The following is a 16,037-nucleotide window of genomic DNA, read 5'->3' as shown; positions in this document are numbered from 1 at the left end:
AAGAGCTAAAAATTAGATAAACAAACTAATCATAATCTGCTGTCGCTTAGTACCACTAACTAATAAATGAGGTCTGTTGAACTGTTGTTTAAAGGCAATATCAAACTCGAGGTCGTGCTGTTGTACTGTATATATTCACGATCAAATCACAGCCGTGATGATACACAGTACAACAGCACTCCCTCTCTCTTGATATTACTTAAGCTCAACCTAATCATAAAAAAGTGACATCGCACTTTCATAGCATATAGCACCATTAATCAGTGGGCTTCCACAACAGAATGAATGAATGTTGTACATTTCTACCCTGACTTCTCGTATTTATCGCACCTTGTATTAGAAAAATATCTATAACTTTCATTTCAATTCAATTGAACTTAATTTCATTTATTTAAATTCAATTCATCTGACTTCCAATTTAGGTACAATTCAACTGCAAAAACATCAGGTGATTAAATGCAGAGAGGGAAGAAATTAGTAAACATCCACACACAGCAACAACAAGGATAAGGACATTAAAGACCCTATATGGTAATTAGTTATAGAATGAAATGAATTTGTGTTATTCCTTCTTCTACTTGGCTCAAAGGTACCCAAAACCTTGTGGCTGCATTTACAGTTATCAGCACTAAATGTGTACCATTTGAAGAGGCGAGTGAAGCTTATAAATGCAAATAAATTATTATACATATGTGTCAACCTTTAGAAGAGACTGTTTATGTAAAGGTAAATTCCAAACATCTTACTTTAGACAATAACAGTGTGGGACTAAAGAGCCAGTACAATATTTTTGACACAGGCTTCTGAAAACTCACTGATGGTGATATCTATGTGTAGTGCTGTCTTTACAGACCCTGTGGCGGGAGAGTTAGTCACATCATATTGTGTCAAAAAACAAAAAAACAATATCTGAACTATCCCTTTAGTGTCGTCTAAAAATTGAGGATTGGAGTAAATGTTGTAATGTGTTAATGGTCCAGCAGATGGCAGTCGTGTGATATTTTTGAATACTAAAGCCCACAAAACATTATTTCTGCTACAACTACTTAATACTAATACACTACTGGCTTGTGTAATTATTAGCAGCAGATGACACTTTATGAGCAGTGGTAACCGCAGCAGCATTTTATGGACACATTGACCCCAAAACACATGGATAATCCAGTGCTTGTATAAAATTGCTGTGACATAATAAGAATAGAGCTGTCTATTAGCTTGCTGGTCTTTTATTTCAGTCCTGTTTTGCCTTCTTCACACAGCCAGCGTGTGGGCTGAGCTCACTCATATTTTTACCTCTTTGGGGAAATAACCCTTTAATCCATGATTAAACATATGTTGAATTTAGTATCTCTACCAAACAGATACAGAATTTTAAAAACACCAAATAAATCCCCAAAATGAAATGACAAGTGTAAAGTTCGACTAGATTTCGACATCAATATAGTGTAATCTTCATTCAGTTCAAATGTTTTGTAAAATGTGTCCATCTTCTGGTGAAAAAAATAACTGCAGGTTATGAATTTGAAAGCAGGACTTAACTGTAGCACATTTTTCAGATGAATAATTGCTCGTTATTCTATGTAAGGAGAAAATTGTGCAACTTTTAGACCACGTGGAAACTTTCACAAGCTATAAACTCAGAAACTTGGTATGTCGTGGAATCTGACTTTGAGTTGGCCTCCACTGGTTTTTATTAATGATCCCATTAATAACATGACCATAACCCAGCAAATGTGGACAATCAGAGAGAGGTTAGACAATATATATCTTCTTCCAGTGAACACTTATGTTCAGTCTCCATGTTTTGTTTTTTAAATTATGCTTATAAGATGCTGTGGCTTTTTTCAACACAATCCATGTAATCACTTACGTGACAGAAAGAAAAAGGGGAGATAACCTGTAATATCTTTAGACTGCCTAACATGCACTCAAATAAATAATTTTGTCTATTTTGTCAAATTTACAAATTTTATTTATTTCCATCCAATTAAGTCAAGTAATTCCAAAGAAAACCAAAAAAATACAATGTATGTATTTAAATCAAATACACTGTGATGAATGTTTATGTCATTATATTAACATAAATTCTAAAAAAAAAATCTAAGTTTTATTTGATATAATTGCTTAAATAGTACTTTTTGGTTTATGTTAGAATAACTTTACTTAATTGAATGGACATTTATTATGTAAGTGCAGAAACCTCTTAATATAGATCAAATAATTATTTGATTGTGGCGATGTTGTTATGATACAGTCAGTAACTTATCCCCTTTCAGATTACACATAAAATGACACATTTATTGTGCAGGGAATACACTGATTAAAAAAATTTATTTATTAGCATAAGTAGAGATAAAACACCATCTCTTCCAATACGTGCTTGTCTGACCTTCTTCACACATTTTTGCTTGAGTGATTTATTGACCAACTGTCATGCATCTGTCTCTCAATAATAACATGATGATGAGAGTGAAAGAGTTTGCTGTATATGATCTCATTTTCTTAAAGATGTACGCCTCCTTCCTCATTAAGTACAGAAAAAATAAATTGAATTATGTGAAAGGATTATCAGCTACATCCAAGTTTCTTTGATTGTGGTGACGTATTTGATTTGTACCAATGAGTTTTATATGCATCTAACCTGAATGTGGCCTGCTCTGTGAGATACTGTAATATATTTTCTGTTAATGAAGTTTTATACCTTTTCCTTTATTTCCAGTTTTTCTAACTTGGGAAATGCATACTAAAAGATAAATTTACAAAATTGTTGCTGCAAAAAAAACCCAACAACCTCGATGTCTGTGCACAAACTGATTTTTCCATGCACCAAGCAGATGTGAAGGTAGTAACACAGGAGTTGATTTATATGAAAACGTAATGGTTTGTTACTTTTAAGTACAAGTAAGTAAATATTCTGAGCATAGCAATTGCTCTACAAATAAATTTAAAGAACAAACAAAGCTGATTCTTACATTAAATTGCACCTCTTCTGCCTTCTTGCCCACTTTGGTTTAATTCTACCCCTCTCATTTGGTGCCTAGATTACAGGTTTTCAGTGTGTCTGACATAATGAGAGTTTCAGACTAATGCCACCCTTCTCAGTCCTAATGGTGCTGCCAAGCTGCCAGCAGGGCATCTGAGTGGGGGGAATCTAGCATTAGGCGTATCTATGGGCCGAGCATTGCTCATTTCCTTTAAATGCCCCTCCTCCCCGACAGAACAGGCAGAGCGCTCTGTCATCCTCCTCCAAAAAGCCCCTCATTAGAAAATCTGCCGAGCAGACAAAGCTACTTGAGACCGCACAATGGTGACTCCCCACATGGTGATTTGAAAGAACATAAAGGGAATCCAGGTCATGTTTTACTTTTTTGGATCCTCTCTGCCTAATTCGGATTTATCTACTGAGCCACCCACCTACTGTACAAACCTTCTGTTAAGTCTCATCCACCGTGTTTTAAATATTCAGGTGATATTACTCAGACTCCAACATGCCAACACAGGGACTCACAGTGTTGTCTTTATTTTAAAGAGCAAATAAAGTAACAAAGAAGAATGAGATAATGGGGGGAAACAGGAAAACAGACAGAGCAGTTAAAAAAGTAAACACACAGTACGTGACACACATCTGTGATTCAGCATACTTTATGATGATGATGATGAGAGTTGTACTGTGTCTGAGGAAGAAAAAGCTTCCTCACTAGCTACTCATCACATGACGTCATCCTCTATTGCTCCTTCCTAGAGTGGCTGCAGCTGATAAAGCTCAGAATAAGCCTCTTTTTCCAGCTATGAGTAAGCTTCCATGGTAACCGATGAGGCCTCGTTTAACGATGCTGTCATTATTACGGAGGTCTGTCCTGCTCTCTTTACCGTAACAAGGACATCACTCCATTACAAGTCATTCTGTGGTCAGACTGTGTGAACAGATGTATTTACTTTAAAAAAAGTTTAACCCTTACAGATCATCATTCATTCATTCATTATATACTTTCATACAGCCTGTTCATGCTGGGTATTTACATGCATTTCAGTGATCCAAACATAAGTGGACAGCCGAGACACATTGCTTACCAGTTGTATTGGCACAGCTATCAGCAAAATTTAACATGTCTCCTTCCTTAGGGCAAAACAATAAAAAGTCACGCAACACTTTATCCAACTCATCATCGAATTAGCAAGTTATAGAGTCTATCACAAAAACAACCACCACGTCCTTGTTTGAGATGCATCTGGATGCATTAATGTATATATTACAAAATATATGTGGTCAAATGTGTCCCAGACCACCTTGGCAAGTGGTTTGAGTTATCAAAACACAATGTGTCTTGGGGGTCGTTTACACATGTGCTGATATTTTATGTTGTCCACTTGTGATTGGATCTTCCAAGAAAGGTCCCATAAGATGTCCCATATTTTAAAAATTCCATGTTGTTGTTGTTGTTTTCTTAAATTTTGTTTTAAAGAAGGTATATATAAATACAGTGAAAGTATCAAAATCCTCAGTTTACAGAGAAATGCACACAGTACATGTTTAGAAACCGTGCCTTTAAACACGCTGTCAGGACTTACATTAAAAATTGGGACGTCACAAGAACACTATATAATTGTAGGAAATGCAGTATAGCGCCGTTACAGTCATTTCCCAGATGCAATGATGAAGCAAAAACGCAGAGAGTGCAGATGTGGGAGACCTGGGAAAACTGACCAATTAATGCAAACTGGGGGTGTTTTGGGAGGGGGTCTTAAAGAGACAGCATTGTAAAAACTGAGCGTTTCAGACAGAGGGTGAATATTCAGGCTGACAGTGTGAGAAAAGTAAAGTATTTTTTGAACATCAAAGCATGTAAAACTGCTCTAGTAGAAACCTAAAATACAAGTATGAACCTGAAAGTGAGCAAAATATGGGACCTTTAATACCAGTTATAAACTGTCTCAAATTGTTGAGGAATTTCACTCTCGCAAATACTTTGTTTGATCACCGTCAGTTTTATTACACATCACCTTTCATCATCACAGAGTTACTTAATTACAGTACTGTTTTTCCCCCCTAGTGGCCTATTAAGAGACACAGCAATACACACACTGAACTGCTCTTCCTCTTTAGACTGCTTGTTTAGCTCATCGCTGTCCCTCCTTATTTAGCCTAATAAGACATCACTAATGACACGTGGCAGCACAGTTATCCCTGTCTCCCCAACATCACAGTCACCAGAGCACACGGGGTTTGCCTAAGTCACCTTGAAAGCTCAACCTGTTCAAATGTTGTCATGACACTTACATTTTTTCCCCTTCAGTGAGTATTTCAAGTCAGTCCTGCATACAAGTTCACCCCAGAGCAGCTGGGTTTAAAGTGCCTTGCTCAAGGTCATGTTGACAGTTAGTGTTGAGGGAGGCGACAGCATGTCTCCTTCATTTCCTGCACTCTGGTTTAGCAGCTCGTCGAGGGATTTAAACCGATAGCTTTCTACTTTCCAGTGCTTTCTCAAGTCCACTGCTGCTGTGGTGACTCTGCAAAATGCCGAGGTGGGTTATAAGACGTGCAGGGATGGATTAATTTGGACTGCTGAGATGAAGGCTTTCTCACTGCATCATCATCACTGTCTCATCTTTTATGATTTCAACTTACGACAAATTGGAGGAGACAGCAATTAGGGTCATGAAGATGATAAGATGTTGTATTTGGCCACTTCTGTTTTGGTAATCTTCATCAGTTGGCTAAAAGACCATCTTAAACGGACAGTTCACCCCAAAATCGAAAATACATCCCTCCTCTTACTTGTAGTGCTATTTATCAGTCTAGATTTTTTTGGTGTGAGTTGCTGAGTGTTGGAGATATCAGCTGTAGAGACATCTGCCTTCTCTCCAGTATAATGGAACTAGATGGGATTTGGCTTGTGGTGCTTAAAGCACAACAAAAATACAATTGAAAATCCCAACAACTATGTCCCTTTCCAGAAGGAAGCATACATCTACTCATGGATGAGAGGCTCACGCATGTGACAGTGTGAAATGTAAACATTAATGACATCCCATTTGGCTGATCTGTACAGTTAGCTGACTTTGTGGTGCTAGGTGAGCTAGCAGCGTATGCACGCTTTCTTCTGTGTGGTCATATGGTTGGCAGGTAAAAAGAAATAGAGAAAATAGTTCCTACATAAAGCTGTTGATTATCTTGAGTAACCGTGTCATAATTTTTGAAAAAAAGACATTGCTGTTGAGTTTCTCAAATGTATTTTTTTTTTAGTGCTTTGAGCACTATCTAGTTCAATTATATTCAAGAGAAGGCAGACTTCTCTGCAGCTGATTCCAACACTCTGCAACTCACACCAAAACAATCTCAGATTAATAAATAGCACCACAGGTAAGAGGAAAAAAATCAGTGTTTTTGATTTGGGGGTGAACTGTCCCTTTAATAGTTACTTTGATAGTCGACAGCACCAGATGGAGTCACAATGTGTGTAAGTACAACAATGAACAGAGACTTTTTATTGTGACGACTGCAGTTCTATTCACAAGTGTACAAATAGTCGAGTATGAGCCACATTTGTGTTAGTTCAAATTATACGATGACAGATTTATTTATGACTCCAGAGTTTGAGTTCTATACACAAAGCCCTGCTTGGCTTCACAGTCACTCTGCAGTCCCACTGTGTTCCTGGATGTCCACCTGTCTCTCAGTGGCTCGGCCACTTTGGGCCTGTCTGCCAGCTTGTGGACATCTGTTTACTTCCTCCTCCATCAGTCGTCATGGCTGCAACCGCCTTCCCACTATTGCCACCAGCCCCCTTCCCTCCCGTCCCCTCGCTGGCCGGCCGGCCTTCTCCACCCCTCTCTCGTGTTTCTCCCCGACACCAGCTGTGAACCACTTATGCTTATCCTGCGGTCCACCTCATCAGCCTTGTCATATCATCGACCAGCCCAGCACTCTTTGTTTAGTTTGCTGTGAGTACTACCGCACAAACATCTTATTTAAATTTGCATACCAAAACCATGTTGTTTTTTTTTGATGATTCAGGTTTATAAAAAACAAATTAGACATGGAAAATTCTGCAAATTATTTAATGGGAAAGAGATAGATGAAAGCATCCATTGTATGTGTTTGCTAAACTGCAGGAAATGGCCGCCAGACTACAACATGTAATCCCTCTAACTTGTAATACCGAAGATGTGCACTATGTAGTTCACTTCTGGTACATTATTTATGATGTGCCTGTTGCACCGCACAACGGCTGACCTGACCTGACCATGACATAAGCTGCAGGCTACAAATCTGCTGTTAAACTCAATATATTCAATCAAAACAGTTGGCACTGAAAGCTATAGTCAATACTAACAAGAAGGACAATTATGATTAAGCTGTTTCGTCAGGATGCATCGAGTCCTGACTCTTGAACAGGCAGAATTTAAATGACTTTGAATGACCTCTTATTATGGGTCTTTTTGGCAGTAACGATGTATGAAAGCATGCTGAGGTTATTTCAATTACATCATCTTAAGTAATTTCAGCACTTCAACATTTTATACATTGGCATACATCTTTTAAGTGCCAAAAGTAACATTATATTTTCATATTATGCCTCTTAAAAGATGTTTAAAGGATGGAAAGTATATATTTGTACATACTGAAAACCCTGGACTGGTTGTACGTACAGTACACAGATGGCATTTTGGCAGTACACTTTATGATGTTTTATTTTTTTTATTTGGATGGTTTCCATTTCTAGGCAAAACATTGGTGACGTGAGTAGACAGCTTCCTCTTAACATTTCATTTAGGGATGTCGAATTTACTCTTGTTGTCGAGGGGCATTTTCTTTGTGTCTGTGACCAAACAATGCATAAATGGAAGCGTTTGATGATGATTTCATACCCGAAAAAAAGTGATTACGTGACCAGATTGGCAGAGTCGCTGAGTACATGTTCATTTTGGGCATGAAACGCAGAATGACAAAGCACTCGACTGAGAGCCAAATATCTAAATTTCCTTTTACGTCTCCCAACCTGATATCTCCCTCCTGCATTGACGCTTTCTTCCCTCTCCCCTCCGTCAGACTGCAGGCAGTGGACAGCAGTCCTAAGGGAGCTCAATGAGGGAGGTGCAGAGCAGCCAGTGATCAGAGTGAATTAGAGTTATGTGTGACATGCAAAGGAGAGGCTCCAGAATGTGACAACAGCTGAGTTTTAAAGTGAGGCTTTTCCGCCTGAGGGGAGACGAATAGACGACAAAGAGAGTGTGGCCCGCTGTGAAAGGAGTCAACTCCTTTTGTTGGCTCTTTAAAAACAGAGACCTGTTATCCATTGGTCTTCTTGTTTAAAGCAGTGGGCTGCTCAATGATGTCTTCTTTGGCATCAAAGCAGAACAATTACTGAACATGTTTGCTGCAGTATAAATTATGTTTGCTGTCCTTCAGCCCAGCTCCTGTTACAGTAATATTCTCACACCTGTAGCAGTTAAAATCTCATGTGCAATTATAAATATAATGGATAAAAAAAGAGGCACGTATTTCCTAAATTTCTATTTTTGCCACTTTTATATTTTTGTGTTGTTATACTGGGTCCAATCCACCAAGCCAGACTCCAAGAATTAACTTCAATATTTCTTTCACAAACATGTGAATGCTATTCTAAATCAGTGACGACTCATTATATTTGTTAAAATATAATTTTGACTGATTTCAATCCACAAGTTCACCAGTAGTAAAAATAGTCAATAATTAAAGGTCCAGAGGGTAGAATTTAGGGGGCTATGTTGTCAGAAATGTTATATAATACAATAAGTGTCTTTTCTGTATAATAGAATTTTACAGTATAATAAGTATCCTTTCAGAAAGGACATACCAAACAAGGTGGGAATTGAAACTGCGGCCACTGCGGCAAGAGCTCAGCCTCTGTACATGGGGCGCCCGCTCTACCAGGTGAGCTAATAGACGCCCCCAATCAATGTAAACCTCAATGCTGTATTTTGGCTTTTAGCTAAAGAACAATATACATACATGACACATTAAAACAGGATTGATGTGAAACTCAAAATATGATATGAAATAATCAGTCATATTAACTGTAAAATAAGAAACCAAAGTATTTCGGTATGCAGTTCCTTAACTCTCATATTGACACAGTTTTCAGCCTTTCAAAGGCCCATTGAGAATTTTTTCCATATCCTGACATCAAATATCAGTTTACTCCACTAGTTTGGTCTTTGTCAGCACTAGGTGGACATTTAGTTGCATTAGTGTTAGTATTTCCTATTTTTAGTGGCACAAAAACTCTTACTAGTCACTGTTTTTCAGAAACAAGTGACACTTTTGTCCAACCAGTATCAACAGAAGCCCTCATATTAAAGTCCTGACTAGTCATCTTTTTGATACACTCATGGCCATTTGGACGTAATACTGAAAGTAATACTGGTTAAGCTGCAAAAGCTCTGACATGTTTACAACATCTTAGACACTTTCTTCTTCTGTCTACCCTTAAGTCAGCACTGTTCAACCATTAGACCCCAGATGAACTTCATGGGACCTTTTGTGCTGTGGCCCAGTTTTGAAGCCCAGAGGTCATTACTGTTCAAGGAGTATCATAACAATGGAATTCATTTGTTTGGCAATGTTACGTTTGTGTTTTTCTTGACACACTTTAGCCTCCTGGGAGTATCATGTGACACCTCTGAAGCTCTACATCTCACCTTTCCCCCGATGTATGCCACTGCTTATGGAGTCTCCACTATCCTGACAGAGCTTTCAGTGAAATCGATACCACACTACAATAACTAGGACAAAGCCTTCTTATTCAAATTGGTTACATAGCCATAAGGATGAGAAAAAGTTTACATCCCCAAACCTGTAACTCAGTATGAACTAATGACCAGTGTGGGCTTTATAGTGACAAGGTGTTTTTTAAGTCTCACAGTTTCTCCCTGTGTAGTGCCTTTAAAATGAGCCTGACAGCCCTATGGTGACGTATCACTTTGCAGCATCTATCATGCAAACTGTGCATAAGTTCATGTAAAATCAGCCACACAAATTTGTTCCCGTAGCCTTGGGGATCAGTTGTCATTCCCATCATCAGATGTTCCATTATTCACGTCATAATTAAGAGCAAACATGTTAAATCACTTCTTCAAAAGCAGAAAACAATACCTCTTCTTTGATGTACTTTTCTTTTGAAGCTGTGCCACATATTTTCACACTACAGTGCAGGTGTTCTGTCAAAAGCAAAAGTAAGAAAGTAGGCCGAAGGTGTCATATATATGAACGTGAGCGATCTTGATGTTTACTTATGACTTAAAAGTACCAACCTACCAAATAGGATATAGTTGTGTGACAATGAAAATAGTCTTTTCAGGTAACCAGAAAAGGGAAGTTGAGCAAAAGCACTGTGGCATTCAAGCTTTTATCCTCCATCTACAAAGAGCTCCACCAGACCAAGAGCATCAAACTGTGCTTTTTGTTTAAGGGAGTCAGCTGATTGCACAGACACACACACAGAAAACCACAACTTTCAGGGATACTCAACTTGCTTTGACCAGGGGCCACTTTTGCAAAATGACAAGAGGCCGGGCTTCAGTCAAAGGTTCAGAATATAATTCTGTAGAAGGATAGTGATGAGACTCATTTTCAGGTCATCAAACACAGAAAAACTTGGGTTGGTAGTTGGACCAAACCACCAACCCAAAGCTTTGGCATTTGAAAACTTAGGAAAAAGACTCAACAATAAACTATTATTCTCTAGAATTACATTATGCACTTCTAATAAACATGCATAAATACTATTTATCAGATAAAATAAATAAACATTAAAAGGCCCATAATTACACTTTGTTTTAAACTCTTTTTTTTCAGATTGACTTAAGTTATTAACTTGATTAACTTGGTGCAAGAATTGACAATGGCTCTATATACTGTATATAACTGCAAAATAATGGTATATTTATTTTCCATTTGTCCAAGACTAATTTGGATCGATGTTTTAGTGCTGCTTTGGTGAAGAAGAAGGGTAATTACTGGCAGCGCATCATTGCATATTGCTGGTTAAGGAGCTGAAATTAGTGAGTTCACCTGAATGTTGTTTTTGCATCAATGTCGATTGGAGCCAGAGGTGATAAATACCCGTGACTTCTGCTGTGTCATTTGACCCGGATGTAAATGCTGTTTGCACACTTTACCACTGCATTAAAAAGCCAGATGTTAGCAGCTCTAAGTGGGTTTTTTGTGCAGTGATAATGAGGCTTTATATAAAAATTAACCACTCATACAATTGTCATGAGTGTTAAAATAAGCTATAGAGTCGGGGTTGACAGATACTGGCTTTTCAGTGTCGGTACAGATACAGATTATTAGTGGTAAATGAGACTGATAACCGATAATTGGAACCAACATGCGTTTACAATAAAAATGAAAATTTTTATGGCAGTATTTAGAATTTGGAATATAACACACTCCAATACAAAACTTTGCTTAAATGCCTTTAGCAGATGCTCAATTAAATTTTCATCATCATATACAGCAAATTCCCAGCAACTTTTTTTGTATAAGGTCAAGTGAAAATTTAAGTAAAAAACTGATACATAAAAATGGTTCCCTGAGGTTTTACAAAGTAAAAGTTTCTCCCATGGTAACAGTTTCTTGGCACTTTTTAATTAATTCATTTTATCAGCGATCATTAAAAAAAAAAAAACAGCAGACACAGATAATCAGCAAAATGCAAAATATCGGCCAAGTTGGTAATTTGTCGACCCCTACTGTAGAGACCAAAACTGTTTTTTTGTAGCAGGCTGTAAACATGTTCTGCTGTTAAACTGGGCATATTTACATGGGAGTCCATGAGGATTGACTCGCGTCTAGAGCCAGCCTCAAGTGGCCATTAGTGGAACTGCAGTTTTTGGCACCTCCACATTAACTTCATTTTTCAGCTGTGGACCGCCACCCAGCACCCTATGATAAGGCAGATTAAACTGCAGGTTGTAAATTGAACATCACTAGGGTGATAATAAATAAAATCAAGTGCTGAAATAGGTAGAAAATGAAGTGAAGAAAATGTATTTTCACCTCCTGACAGAAAGTGGCTCATTCCCACAAACCAGAAGCTCTTTAAGAGATTCATCTTTCACCCGTTACTGTACATAATAACCTCATTTCATTCACATCATGGCCCTGCACCTTTGCTGAGACTGATGTGAGCTCCACCCCAGCAGCCCGCTCTGACCGGCACCTACAGCATTTCCACAGTGGGCGTGTCCACCGCTCGTTGGCTTTAGGACCCAGTGGCTCCTTCAGTGAGGCAGGCAGCGGCTCAGCTCTCAGACTGAGGCAGACAAAGGCGAGGGGAGAGACGGCGTGCCGCTATCCTGCAGCATCGACTCACACATTCACACACTCTCTTTCCCCCCCACACACTCCCTTCACTCCGCAAGCAGCGACGCAGGTGAGTCCGCTTATGGGTGCGATTATCCGCAGACTTTACCGATGCAGAAGAGAAATCAAATTGGCTTCTAATTAGAAGCGGGCAAGTTTAGATGACATTGTGAGTGTTTGTGTGCGGGAGAAAAAATAATTTGAGATTTTCAGATTTTGCGCAGGTGGATTGTGAGTAGGTGTGCGCACACCCACCCCCCCCTTTTTTTTTCTCTGACGAAAAACTTGCCTTTTCTGCCGCTGCTTTCTCTCAGCCATGTGGCCACACTCATCCATCATAAATGAAAAAGTGTGACATCATGAAACTTTTTAGGTTTCCTTTTGACACTGTGGTTTTAAACTAGCTGTGCGTGGTGTTTCTAGATAGATGACTGTGTGGAGATGACTGGAGAGTCATAATGTGGTTGCTGGTTTGGTAGGAGTGTGTAGTCACTGGTGTGTGTGTGTGGGTGGCTCAGCCGGGAGCACTGTCAGAACCAGCCAAAAATGTCAGTGATACCACAAAATGTTGCTGCATTGCTCAGACCATGCATTAATGGGGGGGGGGGGGGGGGGGTACTCATGTTGCTGTGGTGGTTTTTATTCAGCTTTTGATAAAAAGACTGTACTGTATCAATCAACCATAAAGACATAATAATGATGTCATGTATAGAAAAGCTTTGATAGAGTCCCATTATTGATGTACTTTGTGTACTCCTGCTGGAGGCTGAGCCGGCTGCTCCTCCAGCAGGAGCAGCAGCAGCAGTGATGGTGATGTCACTCTGAAGCCAATGCACCCTGTTTGAGACAATGGACTGTCCTAGTTGATGCTCCACTGGGGAAGGGTCACTGTTAGCTCTGCCCATTAGTGCGGCAGATGGGCTTGAAACCTGGCCTTTGTCAGCTGAGGAGAATCCAGAAGTCCCCTCCCATTATCAACGTGCCTGTCATAAAACCCAGCACAGCACAGGGGTTAGCAGGGGATTGGAGGGCCCCGCCACATGGATGGGTGGCGACAGCATGTTTCCTTCTGTTCTATTTTAATGGCGTCTGTTGGTCAATGTGGTCCTCTAAACAGTACTGTATCTTTATGTTCACCATGATTGGCATTAAAACATGGTGGACAATGAAGGGTATCCTTAGAGCAAAGGAGCATTATTAGACATTAGTTCAAATGTATGGAATCAAAGTGATGAAAGAAGATTTCAAGGAGATTTTTTTAAAACTCTGTAATATGTTAGATGTTCATTTAGAAGTAGAACTGTGAGGTCAATATCAAAATATAATAACAGTATGATATTTAACTCCAACAAATAATAATATTCCTTCTCAGTTCCACCGAAGACTTTTTTTCCTAGTTGATTTGTTGATAAAATGTCAAAAAATAGTGAAAAGTGTCCACGGTGACATCAAATGTCTTGTCTGTCTGATCAACAGTCCGAGCCTCAAAGATATTACATTGATCCTCACAAAACTTCACATTGGAGAAGCTGAAATGAGAGTTTCAAGTTGACCCTTTTTACAGAAAAAAGACTAAAATTATTAATCTTTAAAAAATAGTTGCAGATTAATTTTCAGTTCAATCATTCCAGTTTTTCAAAGCAGCAAATTGTTCTGCAGTTATGTATACATCAGGTAAAACTCGTAACACTTGTGAAACAAGAAGGTCTCAGAATTTTGTAAAACAATAATACAATATTGCGAGTAAATATTTTTATGATAGAATTTCACTCAAAGTCCAAAAATGATAAAATTGCCCATCTTTAAAGGGTACATCATCTAAATGAAGAATTCCAATATGTTATTCACACGCCTAGGGAAGTTGAATCAATATTTGTTTTTATATTTGTGAACATTAGCTCCTCTCTCTCAAAGCCAGAGACCAAGTGTTCCTAAACTTGTGATGTCATTGGGATCAGGTCTGGAGCTGCTCCATAGACAATGAATGGGAGCCTGATTTTGTGGACCCACAGTTTTGAAACAGAAAATGTACCCATATAATCAGAACATGCCCCTGGGTGCTCTCAGTGTCATCTGTAACATCTTTATTTGCGGAGGAGTTCCACACTTTATACCATATGACATCACAAATTTGAGTTTTAGCACTCTAGTTTTTTGGATTGAAAAAAAAAAGCAAAATTGATGAATTATTTCCATAAGAGAAAATGTCAAATTATGGCGTTTGGTCTGAAACTTCATCAAGGAGGAAAAAAGTGACTTAAACATCCTAAAGACCTGATTGTGACATCTTTATCCTATTCTGAGAGTTTTATTCTACTTGTGAATTTGTGGATATCGAGATTTTCAATTTCTTAGGGCAAGACTACTCTAACAAACTAAAAAGGTGAACATACAATATTTAAAAGATAATCTAATTACACTTTAGAAGGTTTTTTTTAAGAACAGTATTTTGAAAATGAGTGTCAATGCAGCTTGGTTCTAAACGTCCTCTTTAATGTGGGTGGGTGTGAGTGTTTTAATGGGTGTGTATCAGCATTCACTTTGATTGGTATGCTTCAATGACTTTGTGTGACTTTTGTGGACTGAGCTGTGGTCATCAGGTGGTAGGTTAACAGGAAGAGACCAGTCTTTAAATAGAGAAGCTGCTCCGGCCTTTTGCCAGACCATCCCCATACAGTAGAATGAGTCGTTTATTGTCTGTTGCCTGAACAGATGCATCCTTTGCATAATTTTTGGGAAGCAGGAAGAAATGAATCTGTTAAATGCAAATCCACACTATTTCCAGACAAAACCAGAATTAACATTTTTCCTTCAAATGATGAAAGATCCAAATTCAGTCTTAATGTGGTGAAACTTGACAAACATTTCGTAGAAATGCACTGATAGGACTTACTGTAACACTTAATCCACTTAAATATTAAACACCACTCTGAAAATCCATTATTTCTACTAAACAGATGTACCAATGTATGTACGTATCACAAGACTTTGATGTCTGATGTAGCTTTGCCTCATGTTTCGCTAAGTACATTTTCATTACATAGGAAACAATTTAAGGCAGCATATTAACTCTCTGAAACAACACTTGTTAAACAATATTGTCTTATGATCATCTGTCAGTTTCGGAAATGTAGGGGCGGATGTCTAAACCAACAATAAGCACATTATTAACTGATCAAAGAAAAATTTTGGAACCATACCCTTGAACTGTATTAGTTGGCCGTGGGCCAGGTGCTGATTCATCTGGGTAAGATAGACGACTGGTCACAGGTGTATGTAGGCGGATTACAGACATATCATATGTGCCACATGTCTTACACAGCAGTTTAGCCAGAGCAGATGTTGGATTGTAATTTTACTCTAAGCAAAAAATAACATGTTAATTCATGAACTTGCTTCACAGCAGTGTGAATACAAACCCTTTATGAATGTATTCTAGCTAACAGTAAATCCACATTTTAAAAGACAGTGTCTTTTCATTTTTGATAAATTACAGCCTAACAATGGATTGTGATTTGTTAATCAAGTCGTCACCAGTGGAGAATCTATTTAATCTACACCATGTAGTCAGTCAGCCATCTTAATCTCTATGCATGTATAATCCTATTTTTCCTACCTGACAAAATATACATTATTTAAATCCCGCATTGAGTGAAAAGTGATTTAAAAATGAAATTAAGAGCATTTG

At 38.4% G+C, this 16,037-nt stretch overlaps 1 protein-coding gene across 1 annotated transcript in view; it reads left to right on the top strand.

Annotated features, from left to right (window-relative positions):
* The first annotated feature begins 12,256 nt into the window (after window positions 1-12,256).
* Window positions 12,257-16,037, top strand: part of LOC121952897 (neuronal migration protein doublecortin-like) — a 31,123-nt gene continuing 27,342 nt past the window's right edge. The window contains exon 1 of the mRNA XM_042499764.1: window positions 12,257-12,419. The gene's annotated coding sequence lies outside the window, so the exon portion shown is untranslated. The remainder of the gene's footprint in view (window positions 12,420-16,037) is intronic.

Source organism: Plectropomus leopardus, chromosome 13 (assembly GCF_008729295.1).
Source record: "Plectropomus leopardus isolate mb chromosome 13, YSFRI_Pleo_2.0, whole genome shotgun sequence".
Lineage (NCBI taxonomy): Eukaryota > Metazoa > Chordata > Actinopteri > Perciformes > Serranidae > Plectropomus > Plectropomus leopardus.
This window is presented reverse-complemented; position numbering and strand designations above follow the sequence as displayed.